The sequence below is a fragment of the Pyxicephalus adspersus genome, chromosome 6 (assembly GCF_032062135.1).
Source record: "Pyxicephalus adspersus chromosome 6, UCB_Pads_2.0, whole genome shotgun sequence".
Taxonomy (NCBI): Eukaryota; Metazoa; Chordata; class Amphibia; order Anura; family Pyxicephalidae; genus Pyxicephalus; species Pyxicephalus adspersus.
Window position 1 is genome coordinate 72,549,564 of NC_092863.1, and position 22,144 is coordinate 72,571,707.

Consider the following 22,144-nt stretch of genomic DNA (forward strand, 5'->3'; position numbering starts at 1 on the left):
GAAACTATTCACGAGTCGAATGCTAAAATGTTATGTATTAAAAATGGGCAATGAGGGTAGAAATTCAGAATATTGCAATGCATTGAATTAGAATTACATATGATACATAAAGAAAAACACATTTGTGTTTACAGATGCATCCTGACGACTGGTGATTTAGTGCTGTCATCAGACATGCATCTATTGAAATTAGACTAAGATGCAAATGCACACAAGCATGGGTTGCTGTTGCAATGTATATATTAGGAATCTATTTTCCTGTTTGCCCTATGGAGGCACTGTGTTTAGGCATTTGGCAGCATGTTACCCCTATAGCCACCACCGGGTGTCTTACAGTACTGAAACATTTTTTTGCCATTTGTGCCAAGTCTGAGCAGGACTAAAAGTCTTTGATGCTAATACCTTTATTTACTGCAAGTGCAGGTTTCTCTGGACCAGTGATTCCCAACCTTTCTTAGTCGCGGCACATATTTTACAATTAGAAAAATCTCACGGAACACCACCAAAAAGTCAGACACGTAAATTAGCTACCTGCTGCCATCTAGTGGAAGAGTTTTTTATGGTTCTGCCTATCACTATACATCGCTGGTATAGACAAATGAAGACAAATTTTTTGCAGTAAATAAATCATTTTGGGACCAATTAACTGAAATTGGATAATTTCCCACGGTACACCCGAAGATCTCTCAAGGCACACTAGTGTGCCGCGGAACAGCGGTTGAAAAACACTGCTCTAGACAAACAGCTATGCAAATTTGTGTACAAAGAGGTCCCTATATAGAGGAAAACTTGTCCAAAAAGGTGGAATTGCCCAAAATATAACATAGTAGGTAAACTCCTGGTGTTAGAGTCTGCAGCAAAATTGAGTGGCGACAGCTTTCCATGCCATTTCTTCTTCACTGTAGGCAGCACAACTAATGTTCCACAGTTCTAGCTGGCTGTAGACAACGTGTGTGATTTCTTGTCATCCCCAATGCTTCATAAGACACCTTTTAACTGTTTCAAAATGGTTTCACAAGTGCATGTGTTTAAAAAGGATTTACTTTTAGTAAAATTTCAGGGTCTTGTAAATTGTTAAAGTAGAACTCTAATAAAATATACTATCTTATCAAAAGAAAAAAAAAAACAGCTTTTGACGAAATATCTCTCAATTATATGAGCTGTCCCTTTCAGTACTTTTGGGAAAAAGAAAACTTTTTCCCTCTGAACCCAAATTCAGTACTCATTTCATTGGCGGTTTGTGTTGCCTTCATCTGTCTCCCTCTGATCTTAGTTGTACAGAGACTGCAAAAGACTGATATAAATTCCAGGAGGCAACCATATTATGTAAAAAAATACATTTCATGATGTATTAATAAATACAGAACAATTCAGCTTTATAGTACATCTGGGTCTAGGCTTTAAACATGCAACTGTTTACAAATTCTTAACAAACAGGCTTCTGCAAGTGGTGCCAGTGAATAACAGATTGGTGTAGGTATAATAACAAAAATAATGGGTGACAAAGTGGTGGGTGGGAGGTATAAGAGAAGGGGGACTTTGCCCAGAGCTGGGCTTTAAAGGTTAAGCTAAAAGTCTTCACGTAATGTTAAGAAAACCTAAACTGTGGGCAAAGGGGAGAGTTTTGAGCTCCCAGAGGTAAGAAAAAATGTTGGTTATCATAACATGATGAAAAAAAGATCTTTTTTGCGATGCCTATTATGACTGAATCACAATGGTTTTAACAATGCAATCCCCTGCCATAGTATTCAGTAGCCTGTGTGTCATGTTTAGGGGGACAGAGCCACTAGGGGGTGCTATTGCTTGCACAAAAGTGGTGTGAGCCCAGAGAAGGACCAAGGTGCAGAGTCTAAACGGCAACCAGGTCTTCTCCAGAGCCTCTAGTGGTGAGGATGTTGCGCTGCTGGTTGATGTCTATGCGGCCAGGTTGATGTCTATGGCCACACCAGGGTGGGCGGACGATACAGGGTACCAAATCACAAGGCACAAAATTGTCAAGGAAGGCCGGGGTCAAGGTAGGCAGCAAGAGAGGTCAGGTCAGAGAGAAGCACTGGAACAGCACTAGGAAATGGGCTGGAAACAGGCTAGGCAACAAGGGGTTAACATAGGAGCAGGACAGAGGAACCACTGAATTAGGCAACAGGTGTACAGGAAATGCTCAACAAAGATGGGAGCTCAGCGCTAGTGGAGATACTTTGCACAAACTCTGAGTGCTGTGTCTGAGCTAGCTAAATAGCCAGGGATGATTAAGAGACTATTTCTTGATTGGCCGGCGGGATGAGAGAAACTGATAAAACTTGGGAGTGCAGGCTCCCCCAAAGTAAGAACTGCCCGCATGCGCAGAAGAGAGGCCCTGCGCTTTATTGAGGAAGAGGTAAGTGTGTCACTATGTACCTAAAGGTAGCAACAGTGGTTTCCCTAGTGGTTGAACATGATTGACTTATGTTTTTTTTCAACTTGACTTACTGTGAAACTATGTAAAATGAAAATATTTTTCTGTACCCTGCCCTGGCCCAACAAAATCTGTCTTGACCAGTGGAAGACCAGTGGAAGCACAGTTGCAATCTTTTCCATGAGCTGTATATAAGCCCTCAATTAGATAAATAGACCGATCTTTTACTGTATATTCACTCAGTATGTAAATTAACTAGTCACATGCTGACTACTTAATTGGTTTTCTCACAAAAGCTGGCCCAAGTGTGTTAATAAGGTAGGAGCATATGATCTCCTGTGGGCCTAAATGAAAGCTAAATACGTTTGTCTATTCTCCATTTAAAACTATTTCTGTAATGTTGTTAAAGTTTTTGTCCAATATGTTCACTACTATATGTTGAACTATGTTCTATACCATCATAAATTTTAAAATCCCCCCCAAAAAAAAATTGCTTAAAAAGCAAAACACCAATTGTTAGCCAGCATGTGTTTAAATTGCCTGGTTAACATGTCTTTCTGGAAACCTTGCCTGAGTTACTCTCCATGTTAACTGGCAATAGTTACTGACTTCCCTTCATCTGTCAAGATTAAGCCCATGCAGTTGACTAATTCTGTCTAATTTTCTCTAGGGAGTAGGCCTGAAATAAAGCAGTGTTTATTTTTATACAGATTCTCACAGTGCTGTTACATTCTAGTGACTTCCTGGATAGTTAAGGCAATTCAAAGGCCAAAACATCACTCTCCGAGGTAGATCCTTCATGGAAGGCAATGGATGCCTTTTTCCCACATTGCATCTTATCAGAGAGTTTAATATTTCAGATAACACGTAAAAACAACCATAAGTGAAAGAGAGAGATTAATTACCAATTTACACAATAAACAGTCTTGCCATATTTGTATATGTAAGGATAGTGCATCATATTATATTGAATTTAAATTATATTATTTCTTTTAATACCTTAAAATAAACTTGTATGCCTTCTAGATATAAGGAGCTATATATAGGCAACAGGCTGTTTCTTTATTGTCCCAATATGTATCCTGAGATGCCAAACTTCACCCTAACTTATGAGCAGGGAGAGGTTTGGTAATAGAAAAGGAACATGGGACAGAAAAAAAAACTATTTTTAAATCTGTGATTCTTTAGTTTCTTTATTATTTTTCCTATTGTTTTGTTTTTGAATTTATTCTTCTCATATTCCAATTATTTTTTTTGTAAAGGGTAATTAACGTTATTTTGCTTTTTCCCCTTCTTTTGCTTATGCCTGTGTTTTTGTGTACTTTCCCTTCATACACACACACACACACACACACACATTTATATATATATATATATATATATATATATATATATAATCAGTATTAAAAAGAATAACTTTATTTCTAAAGAATAATTATTTCCTGGTGTATCTTTTGGTATCAATAGATTTAGTAATAATTGAAACAACCATAAGTTAAGGCTATGTTAAGACTTTCACATCGTGGTTACCATTTCCTTACACCTCTGAACCAGCCCCTCAGGCGAGACACTATGGGCCTGATTTATTAAAGCTATCCAAGACTGGAGAAAGTAGACTATCATGAGAGAACCTGGGTGATCCAGTAAACATGGAATGGATCTGGTCAGGGTTGAAACTTTCTGCCAAGCTATTGATTAAGAAATCCATTCCAGGTTTGTTGTATCACCAAGGTTCACATAATAGTATGTCTTCTCCAGTCTTGGGGGGGTTTAGTGAATCAGTGCCTACATGTAGTGTCCAACCCATTGATGTCCATAGAGAATAGATGGGGGCAGCAATCTGTAAAGCCTCTGTAAAATGTTCAAACAATCAATATTGTATATTCTGTACTAAAATAGAGCTGGAGAATGGAACACTGCAGCAGTTAGGGAGTGGTAAAGTAGCACCCTTTAAATGCATAGGGTTTTTTATTTAACAGGTGAAAAGGGTAAAAGTGACTATTTTGTGACAGAATCACTTTATATGTATGAAACAGCAGGGGGATTACAGTTGTTGTGTTTCTCAAATTACTTTAGATTAACATAGGAATTTATAATAAATCACATGTTTGGGAGGTCACAGACCTGGTGGAGGTCACCCGCAGCTTGCCTGGAGCTAGAAATACTCTTTAACTCTTCATCACCCAACTTTGTGCTTCCAAAGAAACACGAAATGGGACACAAGACCAAAACAGGTAATCATTAAAGTCTCTAGCTTCTTTATATTTTTTCATGGCATTATATTTATCACAATGCAAGTGTTCTTTAAGGCCTACTCCAGTCTTGTGTTCCTCCATGCTGTTAGTCTGTTGCCATGGCACTGCTTGCAGATTAACCTGTGACAGGCTGTCAGGTGTGACAGGTTTAGATGACATTTAGCGGCACAGAACATCACTGTGACAAACTCTCTCACAATAGACCCTGATTTTAGATGTCCTAGTCTAAGCAATAGAAATTCACTTGAACTTTGAATTACAGACAAGGGAAAAAAACTGATGTATGTAATCATTATTACATTTTCAGTAATTACATAATGGAATCTATATATTTTGCTACATTTTTACAGTTACCTTGTTGGTATTACAGTGTGAAACAGAGACCCCATTAAAGCATAAATATCGATAAAATAAAAAAAAAACAATATAACACCTTTACAGGTGGAAAGTTCCCTCTGCGATCCTAGTCCAATCAGTCCCTTGCTGTCCAATCTTACTTTCTCATCGGCCACAGGCTGGACTCCAGGCAACGCCATCTTTTTTTTTCTTCTTCCAGCTTTGTTTTCATATTTCATCCGATCTCGCACTGCACAAGTGCAAGATTGAGTAAACATGACTTCCAGAAATGTATAAAAAAGTGATGATCTCACTGCACATGCGTGAGATCGGCACCTTTTTTTACTTTAGAGGAAAGCCTAATGTCGGGCATGAGCAGAAGGAGCAGTCCGCAGCCTCCTTGGATATACGACGTATGTATCCCAGGGGGCTCTGGGTTCCCATTCGGTGTTTACCACCCTCGATATAAAGTAAAAAATGTTGTGATAGCTCTGCTTTAAGTTGAAGATAGAGCTTTGAACAGATCCTCTCTGCCGCACACATCTCACATGTACTCAGGATGTCCATCATTGTTGTCCATCATTGTTAACATGTTGCCATAGGTATGAGGAGGAAGAGGACTGGGCACTGATCAGGATCTGTGTGGTATATTTTATCTTTTTTTTTTTTTTATATTTTTATTTTTATATCGTAAGTATTGTTGTGACCACTCCACTAGACTCCTGTATACAACTTTGTCTAACTTTATGTAACAAAACCTGCTCCAGTTTGAGTTGAGCTTTTGTGTCGTTTGTGTCATCAGTGTTTTCATTACAGCGTTATAAATGTTCCAGGAAAAATAGTTTAGCTTGTGTATTTCACAGCCATGTAAACAAACTTCTCATTTTTCAGTTCCAGATTTTCGCAAATGAGACTTGAATTTTTCATCCCATCACTGAACAGAGCCTAAAATCTAAAGTGCTGTAATTACATTATACCCTGTAAATTTGCTATGTTTTCCAGTGACACCTGGAGAAAATTACACCACTCACTTCTCCAAAAAAATGTGATTTCCCTGATGTGAAAAAAGATAGATAAAATGAAGGAATACTGTATATTTTAAAAGTCTTTATCAAAACAGCATTAATATCAAACACCGCAAAAAACCTGTGTTTACAGAAGGGCCTTACTATTGCTATTGTACCCCTAACATGTAATACTTCCACCCTTCCCTGAACTCCTAAAGCCTATATAAAACCAAAACCAAAAACTATATTTCTTGCAGTTTACAAGATTTGTATACGGTGGGTATATTAGCATTACATAGTGGTTACATATTAGGTTAGGTTGAAAAAAGACATAGGTCCATCAAGTCTAACCACTAGGAAAATAAACATATCCCAGATATAAAACCCTATAAGACACACCAACTGGTCCAGAGGAAGGCAAAAAAAAACCCTTGTATAATTTGCTTTAACAGGGGAAAAAAATTCCTTCCTGATTCCATGAGGCAATCGGATGTTCCCTGGATCAACAGTCACTGTTATCTTTACTTTAAATCCTTTAAATACCCAGTTATATTCTGTGCTTCTTAACGCAATCTATAGTAGTTGCTGAAACTACTTCCTGAGGGAGCCGATTCCACATTTTCACAAAACATACAGTGAAGAATCCCTTCCTTATATGGCGCTTAAACTTCTTTTCCTCCAGACGCACAGAGTGCCCTCTTGTTCTTTGTAATGATCTCAAAGTGAATAATTGGTAAGAGAGTTCTGGACCATTTTTATATTTATTTAAGGTGATCATATTCCCCCTTAAACGTCTCTTCTCAAGGGAGAATAGATTCAGTTTAGCTAATCTCTCCCCATAGCTGAGCTCCTCCATTCCTTTTTAGTTTAGTTGCCCTTCTCTGCGCTCTCTCCAATTCCACAATGTCCACCTTTTTGTGAATTGGTGCCCAAAACTGGACTGCTTATTCCAGTTGTGGTCTGACCAATGCTTTGTACAGGGGCAGGATTATGTCTCCATCTCTGCAGTCTATTCCTCTTTTAATACAAGAAAGTACTTTGCTAGCTTTAGATATCGCAGCTTGGCATTGCATGCTGTTATGATCTATAATCTAGCAGAACCCCTAGATCCTTTTCCATTTCTGACTCCCCCAAATGTATTCCCCCTAGACAGTATGAAGCATGCATGTTGTTAGCCCCCAAGTGCATAACTTTACATGTATCTATAATAAATGCCATTTGCCACTTGGCTACCCAATCAAACAGTACATCCAGGTCTGCTTGTGGATTGTAGACATCCTGTATGGACTTGATTCCATTACATATTGTAGTTTGGTGTCATCACCATGTTACTCTACTACTCTATATCATTTATAAAGATGTTAAACAGTAAAGGTCCCAACACTGAAACCTGGGGTACACCACTAATAACCTTAGACCATTTAGAGTATGAATCATTAATTACAACTCTCTGGATGTGGTCTTTAAACCAGTTCTCTATCCATTTACAGATTGATTTTTCTAAACCTATTGACCCTATGTTGCATATTAACTGTCTGTGGGGTACAGTGTCAAATGCTTTAGCAAAGTCCAAGTACACTATATCAACTGCTATTCCACTGTCTACCTGTTTACCTACTTCCTCGTAAAAAGAAAGTAAATTTGACAACTTTAGTCTTTCTTGAAGCCATGCTGACTATCACTTATAATATTATTCTCCAGCAGAAACTCCTCTATGTGGTTCTTTATCAAACTCTCTAGGACCTTTCCAACTATGAGCGTTAAACTAACCGGTCTGTAGTTACCTGGTAATGACTTTGCTCCCTTTTTGAAGATAGGAACCACATTGGCCCTACGCCAACCCAACGGTACCATGCCAGTGACTCTAAAAATTAGAAATAATGGCATTGAAATAACCAAGCTCTGCTCTTTGAGGTCAGGTGGATGTAATCATGCATGCATGATTAGAAAAAAGTTAACATTGCTTTTTTAGCTTACAGGAAGGTAATATGACATTAGATTTGGGGTAAAATGAACAGGTATCTTCTGTACTTGCTGAAAATGTACTGAGTCTGAAAAAAGCAATTGTAGCCACCACATAAAAGGACTGCTAAGCTGCAATATAATACATTTTGTTCTTGAGTTTAGACTCATAGGGATTGATTTATTAAAGTCCTCCGAGGCTGGAGAAGATACACTTTCATCAGTGAACCTGGGTGATCAAGCAAACCTGGAATGAATTTATTAAAATGATTTGCTTTTTGTTAGCAAATGTTTTCAATCCTGGACCAGATCCTTTCCAGTTTTTTTTGATCATCTAGGTTCACTGATGAAAGTGTATCCTTTACAGACATGAAGAGCTTTAAATAAATCATGCCCATAGAGCCTGATTTATCAAAGCTCTTCAAGACTAGATGATAGACTATCAGGGGAGAACCTTCTCATAGGTAGGCTCTTATGAGCAGTGTCCTCTCCTGCTCCTGTGAAATTGTTTGTATCTGCCTCCCATTTGCAACCCCTATTGAATGTACAGGGCTGCTTAATATGTTGGTGCAATATAAAAACAGTTTAATAATATTATTAACGATGATAACCTAGGTGCAAATCTTGATTGTTGCAGGGCAGAGCAACTCAGTCCCACCTCCCAATTTAACCCACACACAAATGAAGACACAAAGATGTATGGTCCAAATGCCCTAACAGATGCTTATTTCTTACGGGTTTTTATGAAAATAATAAGCAATAGCAAAACCCACATTAATTAGATAACTGATTACTCTTAACCATCAAGTTGCAGGTCCTTGAAGGCATGACCAAATCCACCATCATCAAATGGGATCAGCATCTATATTGATATTGCTTGTTCCCAGCGGCACTAACCCCACCCCATCATAGTCTGTCTTCCCCATTTATTGAGAGCTTTAATAAATCAAGCCTATAGCCTGCTAAAATGCCTCTGTAACACTTAACATTTCCCCTAAATACCTAACCTTAACCCTAATTTAATGTGTACCTGAACTTTCAATGCCTTTTTTTCGCCCCACTTTTTGTCTTTAGAATTTCTGCCAGTCTTTACACAAGAAGTAGATTGTTCACAAAAACTTTGGTGAAATGCATTGGGACTTCACTATGATTTAATTACAAAAGACTGTCATGGAAGCCTATTTCATCAACTGTTAATGTTTAAAATCATAAAGACGGTAGGTGGAACTTTACTATGATCAGTGTTTGCATATTAGTGCATTGTTTTGTGAAACACCTGTCATTTAAACTTTTTAAAGAAATCAGTGAGTAAGCTTGTGACCGATGTTTGAATGTGTTTCAAGTTAGGGAATATAGAATCTCAAAATCTCTAGCATATACTGGTATAAAATATTCACTGTAAAATTTTAAAATTACAGAAGAATTTCAGGATCAAAGCTGCAGCCTGCTGTGAAAAAAAATGAAAAACATATATGAAAATGAGAAGACTTTGGTGTGCGATAAGATTGGTTTGTGCTACACTGCGTCACGAGACAGCTGCAGCATCACTGAAAAGCTACTAAAAGGGAGGACAAAAGCAGCCATGACTCTCAGTACATAAGCATCCCCATGTCTCTCAATACAGAACTGACCATGCCTGAAAAAGTCTGGAATTCCTTTTATAGTAAGGCAATTTCTTTTAACTTTAAAAGTTGTTATATAGCTGTAAAACTCCCTCCTCTCCTCTAATACACTGTCACTCTCTATTCTCATCAAGGGCAAGAATCAGAATGAGAAAAAAACATCCAGTTTTAAATACGGAGGACAGGGGTAAATTATATACTGATTGCTGGGGTGGCTGTACTTGTTCTTTATGCTTTTCAATGACACCCAGAAATACACTATTGGTTGAAAAGCCAGGCACAATTTCACTAAATGATAAAATTGAGCATCATTTTTGCAAAAATTCGATTTTCCAGGCAGTTATTTTTAGGAAATTAGTAAAAGTTATTGAGCTTGTCATGGTAGAGAGTAGAACAAGAAAATACCTTTTACTTATTAAATACATACAGAACTCACCAGGTACACTTAACAGTGGTTTTGATGCAGTGGAGAAGAGAAGAATAAGACTTTCTTCCAGGTTTTTTTTTGCAGTCTTTGGCCCCATTGGGGAAATTCATTCCTTTGTTTGTCCCTCTAGACACTGACACTGACATGCAAAAATAAAAGGAAATCCTAAATGTAAGAGTTGTCATGAAAGCAAAAGATGAGGGAAAATATTCCAATGAGTAACATTTCCCTATCAAAACCTTTAACCTGTGCCTAACACTAAATTAACCCTTTGCTCTGTATGTTTGTGTGATGGGAACAGCCTAACTAAATCCTCAGAGAAAGATACTGGTGCTGATCTGTCCGTGCAGATCGTTACTAATCTATCCCATTATAGAAAGCATAAATTGAATGTACAAATTCTCATGTACATTTGTTTTCAACGACACCCAGTCCCCCATCAGCACGGAATCCGCACAAATGCCATAACAGCTCATCTGATCTCATCTGCTGTTACCATTTCTAATGACAATTTTAGCTGATATGGTGGTAGTCTCACCAATTGATCTAAGCTCAAAACAAACCATTCATAAAACATTACATTAAAGGATAATTAAGGGACACAGGACTATAAAAAGATGAATAGGTGTGTGACTTTAAATGAAATTTAGATTTTATTCCATTAGTTGGATATTTTTTTTTTCTTGTGTGTACTTCTCTATAGTATAGGCCTATGGACATAGGGGTTGCAGAGCTGAAAAGCCTTAGGTGGGCGTTTCATTAAAATCCAGCCTCAAATGTTGCCTTGGACACAAATACGCACTTAAGTAAATCATGCGTATGTTATTGCTTTAAAAAAATCAAAGTAGATAAAAAATGCTTGTTGCAGTATTACAGTAGATGTGACTAAGCACAACCATACTGTCATTATAGCTTATTAACAAGCAATAAACTATTCTCTGAGAATTTTTTAATGGACGGGCATTTTTACTCATTTTATCATTAAATAATGATTCAAGCAGCTTATTTCAGATTTATATTGGGATCATTGGTTTGGCATTCTCCCATTAAATAATGCACTACATAAGTTCTACAGTATGTCAATCTTGTGGTAATGAGCCTGTTGTAATAGAACCCTTCAAGGTTAAACACTGTTTTGCAGCAGTAATTGAGCACAGCTCTTTGTGAAATCTTGGAAAATTGCCAGTACGACTGAATGCTTATTCTCTTTTTTTCTTCCTCCATCACACAAATATCCACTTTGAGAAAGTTTTCTTTGCTCTTCATATTCTACCTACATATTTCATTTTTGATAATTAGTAATAACTTACATATTGTAAAAAATTAAGGCAAATTTCCTTTATATTTTTGGGAAACAAAATAACCTTTACAGTGAACCGTAATTAATGAAAAATGTATTTTAATGACACATGTATTTTTGACAGCTAGTTATACAACTATAGGACCCTGCAAAAGTGAACCACTTTAACAGCCAGTCAGGAGAATACCATTTATACTTTTTAACTGTCATAATTTTGCGACTTCTATTTCACTAGTTTTTTTTTTTTAATTGAAATCATTACTATGACATTTCATCCTTCACACACTTGAAAAAAGAAACAGGTATTATGTGGAGTAATGTGGAAGCAGAGATAACATGGGAAAGATTTACAGCTAAATTCAAATTTAAAGTGTAGTCGATAAGAAAATGGTAAAAGGGCAGAAATATAGTTCATTTTATAAATAAACTAATTTAAACTTTCTCTGTGTTGATACGTGTGTCTATGGAAAAACACAGATGATGCTTGTTTCCTTTTAGAAAACACTAAAAGGAAGTGAGGGGACCTTATTTCTTTGCTTTTAAGCTGTATGTGAATCAATATGTTTTTAGCAAGCCCAAGTTTATAAATGTTGCATCTGTGGAAATATTTAATAAAAGCAGGCTTTAAGCCCAGTGGTGCAACAAATAAAAAGCTAATCTTGCTGCAGTTCTTACATCCTCTCTAGTACTGTCCCCTGCAGACTCACTGCCCTCTTGTTCAGCTCCGGCTCTAGGTTGAATGTCATGTACTGAGGGCCAGTCATAGAATGACCTGGGCTCAAAGTACATCTGGAGGAAGAATGGATGGACCTTTGAAGTAAAAGGCAGAAGACTAAATGAATAAAAGCATACATTAGGGCTTTAAAATAGCAGTGGAGTTTAGAAAAGATGTATTTAGTCTTTAAGACTTTCTAATATCTAGAAAAGAATAGCAAGGACAAAGTCCATTTAACATCTTACTGGGTACTATGGAATGGTTACCTTTGCATCTGCTTTGAATAGTAGCAAATAATCATTTTTCTCTTTACAATGTCAGGCTCATTTGAGTGGTGTTTAGATGGTTTTAGGCAGGTAGTATTGTTTTAATATTAGCTTCTCAAAACACAATACATATTATCAGACCTTTGTATATAGCACAACCAGAAATAAAAAAAATACAGTATAAGGCAAGAAATTGTGGCACTAGACAATTTACAGCTAGTACATATCTGATTGGTGGGACATATATTATCCCAGTAGTCTAATGACAGTCATGTAGGTAAACAGTTCGCATCTGTGTAACCATCATACCCAGCACGTTTCACCTGATAGGCTTTCTCAGGGGTAGCTGCACGTTTCCAAATGCAAATACTATACTGAAATTAACATAGACAGTGGCAATCATCAATGAACATGGTTCTTCACGTTAAAGAACAGATAACTAAATTGCACGTAAAAAATTAATTCAATGACTAGAGGTGAAAGATTCAGTACATTATAAATATAGAGGATAACATTTAGTTGCTCAGTCACAAAGTTGACTGACACTTATAAACTATATCTGGCTACTCAAAAACATTAAACCATAGAGCATTCCAAAAATACATTATGTATAACACTGTATATATTAAATATATAAGTAAAAAATAGGTAGAATAAGTAAGTATTTGACTTACATGTTTCACGTTAGAATGGTATATACAGAAGCTAGCCAGCCCCACCAGAGATGTAGGGATGGGGTTTCTTGGAAGGGTATGATCTGTTCTACTGTGGGTGATTAAAAATGAAAAATGTTTTCAAATAAAACAGTACACTCCATTTACAAACTGTCAACCAGTGTTGCCATTAAAGCAAATTCAACTAAAATATTGGTCATTTAGTTTGGTTTAGTTCTACAGGAGCCAAGTAACACTGATAAGTCAAAACTCTGCTTCTGGGATAGTTAGAGACAGGAAGAATTTCAGAGAACTTGCAACTGGCGGAACAACAACAACAAGAGGTTTTTGGGGGGCATTTTTTTATGTGTGCAGGAAGGAAGTCTGTAGGAGCCAAGAATATGGAAGTAAGTAAAAGTAATTAGTTAAATGGCTATTTATTTTTCCCCCTAGACAAAAATGTAAACCTTGCAGTGCAAAGGGAGCCCCACTGCTAAAGTACCTTTAGATTTTACTCAGAGGTTAGCTTTAGGTAATTCAGCAACTATTTCCCAAGTTCCTTCCCCACAAAGTAAGTTGTAAAGGCTCCCGTGGAGGAAAGATTACAGCAAAGTTTAAATATATAAGATTATTCCAAATTAGTATTACAATATAGAATAATAAATATACTGCAAATATGAAAACACAGTTGTGTACCACAGTTTTGTAATGTTCTATCATTTCATGTAATTGTAATCTGCATAATAGGCAACATATGAGGCAAATAATTGAAAATACTATATTACAACTGTTAGGTTCTAAAATAATTTTTTCACTGTAAGTCATGACAATTTAATTGCACTTTATACATATTGTTTACCATTCTTATAAGTCACAAACAGATTTTTATTTTGTTTTTTCCCCTGTCATGAAAGGCTTTTCAGAGCTCTTGCAGCAATGCAGGTTTCTGCTCTACTGATCTCAGGTGTAAGCTCCTGGAATAAAAGGTGAAAGGATTTAGAAAATAATAGAAATTGCATAGTGATTAATCAATTTAGCTGTCAGTCAGAGCCACCTGCATTGCAAAGGTCAATTTTGTAGAAGAGCTTTTTGGTTTATAAAATGCTGGCTGATATTTCCCTGGAAGAGTATTATAAAGCTTTTAGAAAATTTCATTTGGTAGTTTATTTTTGGCATTTGTGAATTTTTATGTATATACAGATTTTGTCCACACTAAATCACACACCTTTTTCCGATCTCTAATATTTGCCCAGTGCTAGTGTTTGTCATGCTTAACAATTACAAAATCTTCAGGGATTGCAGTTTACTGACAGTGCCTACGTCAACCAGACATTTTTAAAGTGAGCCTTTTAGCTGAGACTATGCAAACTGCCATTACTGTCCTGGTTCTTAAAAGTACAGCTCACCTGGTTGGTGATCTGATCTTTGCCTTTAATTCACACCTAGGCATTCTTTGGAACCAGTTAAGCAATGGCAGCTTACTTTTCCTCTTGGTGAAAGCTTTTTTTATACTAATAACAATCTCATTGGTTGACCTTTGCCACTTTCTGTTTACTCATTTGGGGCTACTTTTATATTACAGAGCAGATTCTTTCCCCAGCAGGACACTGTGATAGTGCATTGCCAACACTGCACCAACATTTTACGTTTCATTCAAAAAATCCAAAGTTGGGTGTGGGGCTGGTATTCCTTTATAAAGTGTTCGGAACAAAGGGAGAACATTCCATGAGAAGAAAGCTGTCACACAACCTATTAAATGCATGTGTCAGACTTCTACCTTCTCCTAACACTTCATTACCCATCATTATTATTCATTAGTAATAAATGGGGTTTCACTTACACTCCTAGACAGCCTTTTTTTTGGTAAATTGTTTGTGCACTTTGAGAATAAAGTAGTATTTTATAATGGAACCTGCCCTTCATACTAGGCTTTGGTGCAAGCAAATTTGCTAACAGAACCCAATTCCAGTCTGTCTTTTAATTGGCCAGTACTTTTTGTTGATATTGATATTTTTGCTTTGTGAAGCAATTCAGAGTAACTTTTTTTTTTAGCAACTGGCAGTTATTAGAAGGCAATAGTACCAGAAAATGCAATCTGTACCAGCTAATTTACAGTGCCCCCTCCCCCCAACCATGGAAGCCCCTCCCAAAGGAAAAAAGAAAATGAAAGGGAGGAAGTGTGATAGGCCGGAGGGAGTGGGAAAGGGAATAAGAGGAAAGAGAGGGAGAGAAGTTGGGGGGGGGGAGTGAGAGAGAGATTGAAAAAGAAAGAGAGTAAGGGGAGAGAGAGAGAGGAAAAGGGGAGAAAGAGAGTAAGGAGAGAGAGAGAGAGAGGAAAAGGGGAGAAAGAGATTGAGGAAGAAAGAAAGTAAGGGGAGAGAGAGAGGCGATATTGGTGGTGAGAGGGAGAGGAAGAAAACGAAGGAAAGAGAGGGAGAATGGAATGGAGATGGAGAAGTGATATATATCAAAACAAATGTCACCCAACACAGAACTCTGCACTCTATGTGACCTTCAAAGAATCACTTTGTGCTTCCTGTTGCTATAAAGCTGGTCAGTAAGTAGCAGGTTCTATTTCCACATAGAGATGTTGTAATGCCACACCCCATTGGTCATGGCGTCCTTGGCCCTGATGCGTACCCATGCTTCCGTGCACACTTTCATGTGCAAGTGTGCACATGTGTTCCTCAGCTGAACAGAGGCGGCCTATTTAAACTCAGTCTTGTACCCACTAGAGAAAGCTTCAAATTTAAAGAGCAAAATTTAATTTTGAAATTACATTAGGGTTTATATAAGTTGTCATGAATTGAGTTCTTATATACAGTACTTTTAAGGTAGAGATACAGAGTGAAATGTATTGCCTTTTTTCTGTAATTACCTTGAAGGTACATTGAGATAGAAGTTAATAGAAGAGCTTAATTTATTATTTAAAATTTATGTTTTGTATACACTGATAAATAGATAGTTGTGATGAAAATTGTATAAACTCTAAGTAAATGTTTGAAATGCTGCATGAACAGCATCTAAAATTCAATCTAATCTTTCTAAAAACAAGCCTGTTTAATAAACATAATTTTTTACCGTGATATGTTTGATGGAGCATTGCTCAAGGTCATGTAAAGTACATGAACTGTTATTTTTAGTAATGGAATCTCCTCTATTGGCAAGAAATCTGAACCAAAGATTTTCTTGAGCTGTTGATCAGGCCTGGGATTGTAGAACATCTAGGTACTATTGAACAAACTTGGGAACAGTTGTTTTTTTTCTGATCACCTTGTACAAATCCCTAACTGTTGTCCTGGGGCTATTTTTTTATTTTTTTTATTTTACAGAATGCCATTGACTGACAAAATAGCAGTAGGCTAATTTCCTCTCTTTTAAATTTATCTATAGCAGTGTTTCCCAACCTTTCTTAGTCGCGGCACATATTTTACAATTAGAAAAATCCCACGGAACACCACCAAAAAGTCAGACACGTAAATTAGCTACCTGCTGCCATCTAGTGGAAGAGATTTTTTTGGTTCTGCCTATCACTATACATTGCTGGTATAGACAAATGAAGACAAATTTTTTGCAGTAAATAAATCATTTTGGGACCAATTAACTGAAATTGGATAATTTCCCACGGTACACCCGAAGATCTCTCAAGGCACACTAGTGTGCCGCGGAACAGCGGTTGAAAAACACTGATCTATAGAACTGTTTATGTATGGCCGAAAGCAGCATTTGTGTGGTATGGTGAGGGTTCAAAAACACAATGTGGTAGAGTGTGTGGTATGTTTTCAAAAATAAGCCTTTTAATGTTTAGGAAAACTAATCTTAGCACACACTTATCTATGTCCTTTAATTCAAAATAATGGTTGAGAATATAGAATTGTTTTTGATTAGGACTTACACTTTATATCCATTGGGCCTAATTTATTAAAGCTCTCCAAGGCTGCAGAGCATACACTTTTATCAGTGAACCTGGGTGTTTCAGCAAACCTGGAATAGGTCACCCAGGTTCATGGATTAAAGTGTATCCCCTCCAGCCCTAAAGAGTTTTAATAAAACAGGCCCATTGTATCTATAGATTTACCACTGTCCCTGGTCTAAGAAACAATCTAGGCATGGGGCCTTGAAGAGCTTTAATAAATGAGACCCATGGTCTCTGAGCACCTACTCACACCTCTTTTCAAAGTAATTATTTAGCCCTACTCTAATGTATTCTTCCTGAATATTTTAAATTATACAAAACCAGGAAAGAAACTTCACCACTGAGAGAGTGGTGCTGAACCAATAATAGCAAATGTGATTTAGTTACTGGGAATACTGAGAAAGATTACTAACCACTGGGTAGTTTACCCAAACCCAGCTCTGTACATAGCTGATATATCAGTTTGAGGCATAAGACCCTTTTAATTACTAAAGTAATGAGTTATTCTCTGTTGTCTTCATTTTTTTACTTTTCACCTAATTTCTTTCGGACTGAATTGGTACTTCCTAAGTAATCTCATTACATATGAAGCATTTTAATTTTGAGATGTCCTAGATGTTTTCATAAAATCACATAAACTGCACAATTTGCATTCTGTATATAATAAAGCCCATGAAAAGGGACTATGTTAATACATTCAATCTTCCAGAAAGCAGCAGGAGTTACATTTGCACTTTCTTTTAACTACAAATTCATTTAACTGCTTTTTCAAAGAGTACAGTAATGCTGGCTCTTAAATGAATGACATCCCCATAAGGGGCTTGAGCAAAAGGCAATCACTTGGTAAGTCACCACATATGGAGGCGCAATTACTGAAGAGAGACTTCTATTTTAAGGTGAGACAATCTGTCTTGGGAACAAACTCCTGGGAAGTGCAAGTGAGGCTTTGGCCACAAACTACTAACTTTTGTGTAATTCTTTTCTAATTATGAGCAGAAATAAATGAGAACTTTTGAAGGTGTTATGTAGAATAATTTGTAAAAAAAAGTATGTTGTGCAGCCATATTCTACTAACTGCATAACAAAGCATTGTACTAGTTTGCATATAATTAAATGTAAGTGATGAAATATAGCCAATGCTATAACAAGATGCATATTGATAAAAGCATTTTGATTATAAATTCTGAGGATTATTCTTTTCAGATGTGTTGTCTCTACTTAACTTCTATATCGGTAATTTAAATGCATCAAATGTACCAGGAATGCATCAATTTCTGGTCGAGCTACACACTATGCCACTTCTAAATAAAATAGCTAAACATGATAATATTACTGTATGTATATTATTTGTATGTATACAGAATATATGTAAATGTACAGTTTATGATTTGGATCATATTTAATCATAAAGAAGAGACAATGCAACTGTTATTCAGTATGTGTTTTCAGAAGCCATCAGTTTGTGTCTCCCTGTTGCTTGCTGGATTCTAGCAATAATAAGTACCTGTTCCTGCATTTACCTTAGCATTCTGTCTTATGCTTCTTCCAGCCCATGTGTCATTGCTTGTATTTCTCTATCACTTCTAACCCCTATTTAATGTACAGCGCTGGGTAACATGTTGGCACTATATAAATTCTGTTTATTTTTATTAATGATAACAAAAGTAAAGTTAAAGCCCAGCCTAAGTTTCCCTTTAGGTGCCTTAAACAAGGTTTAGTAGTTTAGGGTTAAAGGCATGTGACAACCCTTCAGGAATAAATACAAAGTTCTTAATTCTTTTAATGTAGTCCAGAAAGTTTTAAGCACAACAGTTAAGTCAATACATTTGATGCATTTGCAAAGGTATATGGTGAAGATATTTTGTGTTGTGTATTGAACCTGTGATTTCATTCTAACTACCAGGTTTATCGTCCTTTACCTTTAATTAGTATATATTTTAATGAACATAGAATTGTTGTACAAGGAATGTTATGACATGACTTTGCAGATAATTATACATTTATATTTCTTATTATTGTTTATAACAGATCTACAGTAACCTTTGCAAATCTAGGCAAGTTAATAAATTCCAATTAGAACAATTCACTGTAAAAGTGGTACATGAACTATAACTGCAGGGTACATTTGGGAGGTTAATGATAACACAGTATAAAAAAAGGATTGAGTAACATCTGGAGACTTTTATTATGCCAGTGTATTAATATACTGTAAGGCCTGAAATACTAGTTGTACAAAAGAACTGCTTATAGTAGTTGTCAATCCAAAGTGCAGTAAACGAATATGTCACAGCCACACTGCCTTAAAGCAGACCTAAACTCAAAAAACAAAAAGTCCCCAGGAAGTAGTACTGATTGACAAAAGAGAGATGCATTGTCTCCTGGTGGCTTTTTCTCTATGTTCTATAATGTACGTCGCCAAAGACAATGTTACTCCTTTACATGTTATATTAGTGGCCATCCAATGGCCAAAGAGGATCACCATCCAGTAGGAAGTCTGCTGTGGAGTTGGCAGTGAAGACCTGTCCTAGACCTGTCATTGCTGCAGGACGGCTTCACAAAGACAAAATATGGGCCATAAAAGGTGAATACTTGTGCAAACTTACTGATTTTGGCAGAAGCATACCACCCACCCACAAGTTTAGCTTCACATTGAAACAGTCCGTACAAATAAAGCTTGTTGTGTGGAAAATGCATCATGGGGATCACCAGGCCCCCTTCTTTGGCTATAGAATAAGGTACATTGTTATATGCTAGACCCATAGAATTCTAAAAGTGCATGCAGCTCAACACCCTAAAGGCTAACATTAAACTATTGGGGGGTCAATGATATACTTACATAACATCTAGTTCTCCTTATAATTAAGTGACATATCGAAACAGTAGTAGATATAGAGATAATGGTAGCTCAGAATACAGTATATGACAAGCTCAAAGCACTGCCCCATTCCTTTTCATATACTGTTTTTGACATGGGGTTTTAATGAAAAAGAAAGAAAGAAGAAAGATCAAGTTTGTAATTATTTACTCAATAGACACATGGCTAAGCTTTAAAATAAGTTTTATAAGACCTTATCTAGTCATGTGTCTGCTTGACGTTAGCTCAAAAAAAAAATTAATAGAGGGTTATGACAGAGATAGCACAAAATCACTTTTAGATAGCTTTTTGCATTTGTTGAGTTATCTAAATAGAAAACTAATTGGTCCTTAACCCTGCCTCTCCCATTCAAGTAAACATATACAAACAGGGACAATTGTTTTACACACTGCTATGGTAGATTGTGACTCATTGTGACAACATATGGTTTTTGGCTATGCAGTGGCTGCTTAGGAGTTGGCCACATTCGCATGCAAATGTGGTTGCCCACAGTGCAGTTTCCCTCTTCTGGCTGTGTTTTGGAGATCGTCAAACCACACGGTTTTACACTGCTTTTCTGAAAGGGCCCCTAAGAAGATACAGAACTATATCAAAAGCTAATAATAAATCATATATAGGCATTATTAGGTATCCATCTTATCCATTTGATCATAAATGCAACAAAACCTTATATATATATATATATATATATATATATATATATATAGTAACAGAGGTCACTATGACCTTTCTCAAATTGATTACTAAATGATCATGATTTTGCCTATAATCTGTTTTCATCACTGCTTATATATAGAAAATGTTCTGTGGAGCCCAAAAGATGAAAGAAACAATGGTTGGTGGTGGACCCATGCAAGAGTCAGATGTGAGGAATTATGCCTCTGGCATTCTCGCAAAACTTTCCTCAAAGTTCCGATGGGTTTGCAAAATTTTGGCGAAATCACTATAGGATGATTATCACGGCTGCATTCATAAATACAGCCGTGGGAATCCTCCTGTCAGTGAGCGATCCCCGGGCACTACGAGAGACAACCCCTCATTCTGACCTGTAGTGCTCAAGATTTGTCACTAAGAGGAGGATTATCGCGGCCCCATTCATAAATGCAGCCATGATACTCCTCTCAGAGTGAGTCATGCGGCTTGCGTTCATAAATGATCAGAGGATTTTTCCCACACTGCATTCACTTATGAGCAGCCAGCGAGACTTACTGTGTTCCTGGGTAGAAAAACTCTATCCAGGAACACATAGTACAGGACTGCAACAGCAATCAGATTGGTCTTGCAGGTCCCAAAAATTCGGTCTCACTGGCCCAATTTACAAAGGCCGTTCTACATGTTTAGTAGGCGAGAATCGCCAAATTCGATGTGAAACCGAATTTAAAAAATTTGCTCGCCCATCCCTACTGGCGACTGTAGCTGTTCAATGAATAAAGAAATGCAAAGTGGAACAGGTTGCCACAGATCTGTGTCCTCTTCTGCTCTTGATTGCTGCATGCCCCGACCGGGTATGACAGGCCTTGCCCTTTGCTTTTGTGCTGCACCCCACTCTACTCACAGTTTCCCAGTAAAACCAGCCCCAGAACAAAAAATTTAAACAACCAGCAGGGAAACTCAAAGCTTCAACTTTTATTGCTGTCTATGATTCCTCTGGGCAGGTTCACCATTTCTTTCTATCCTGCTGACCACCATTACTGGAACAGAAATAACAGAATTGTCACCAGAGCAGGAATAAAAGAAATCTCCAATAGTTATACTTGTTTTAGTGACAACTGTCCAAATTGGGATTTCCCTCTCCTTGGGGAGATTTATTCTTACTTTCTGTATTGTCTGCAGGACAGAAAATCAAGGGACATTCCTTAGAATAGGGATCAGATGACTAAAAAAAAACTGGCAGAGATTTTGACCATTCGTCTTTATAATATGTATATTTGATCAGTAATTGATATAGGTATATCATCTATTGATCAAATATAGAACTTAACTTAATAGGGTCTACAAGTGCATAATGACTACAGGTTTTAGTTACCAATACCCCCTAATCTAAAACTTTCCCACAAACATCAACTAAAAGACTTTTAGGTTTAGCTTGTATCGAATTCTTAATGCATGTCATACTAGAGGTATTCACATTACCAATTCTTGGTTTAAATCCAAAAATCAGTACCCTTTGCAGTACTACAATAGAAATTATTCTTCAATCCCAATAATTTAATTTACAGTATTTATGCTATTTGGGATATTATTTTAATTGAAAACATGATATAACTGGATTGTTAATGTCTTAAAGTGTTTTTTATTAATTAATTCTGTTTTGACTACTTTAACTTTAAAAAATACAGTTTAGAGTGAAGGTGATGTTCCATCTGCTGAATTAGACAACAAATCCATGTATTACAATCCCTAACTCGGGCAACTGGT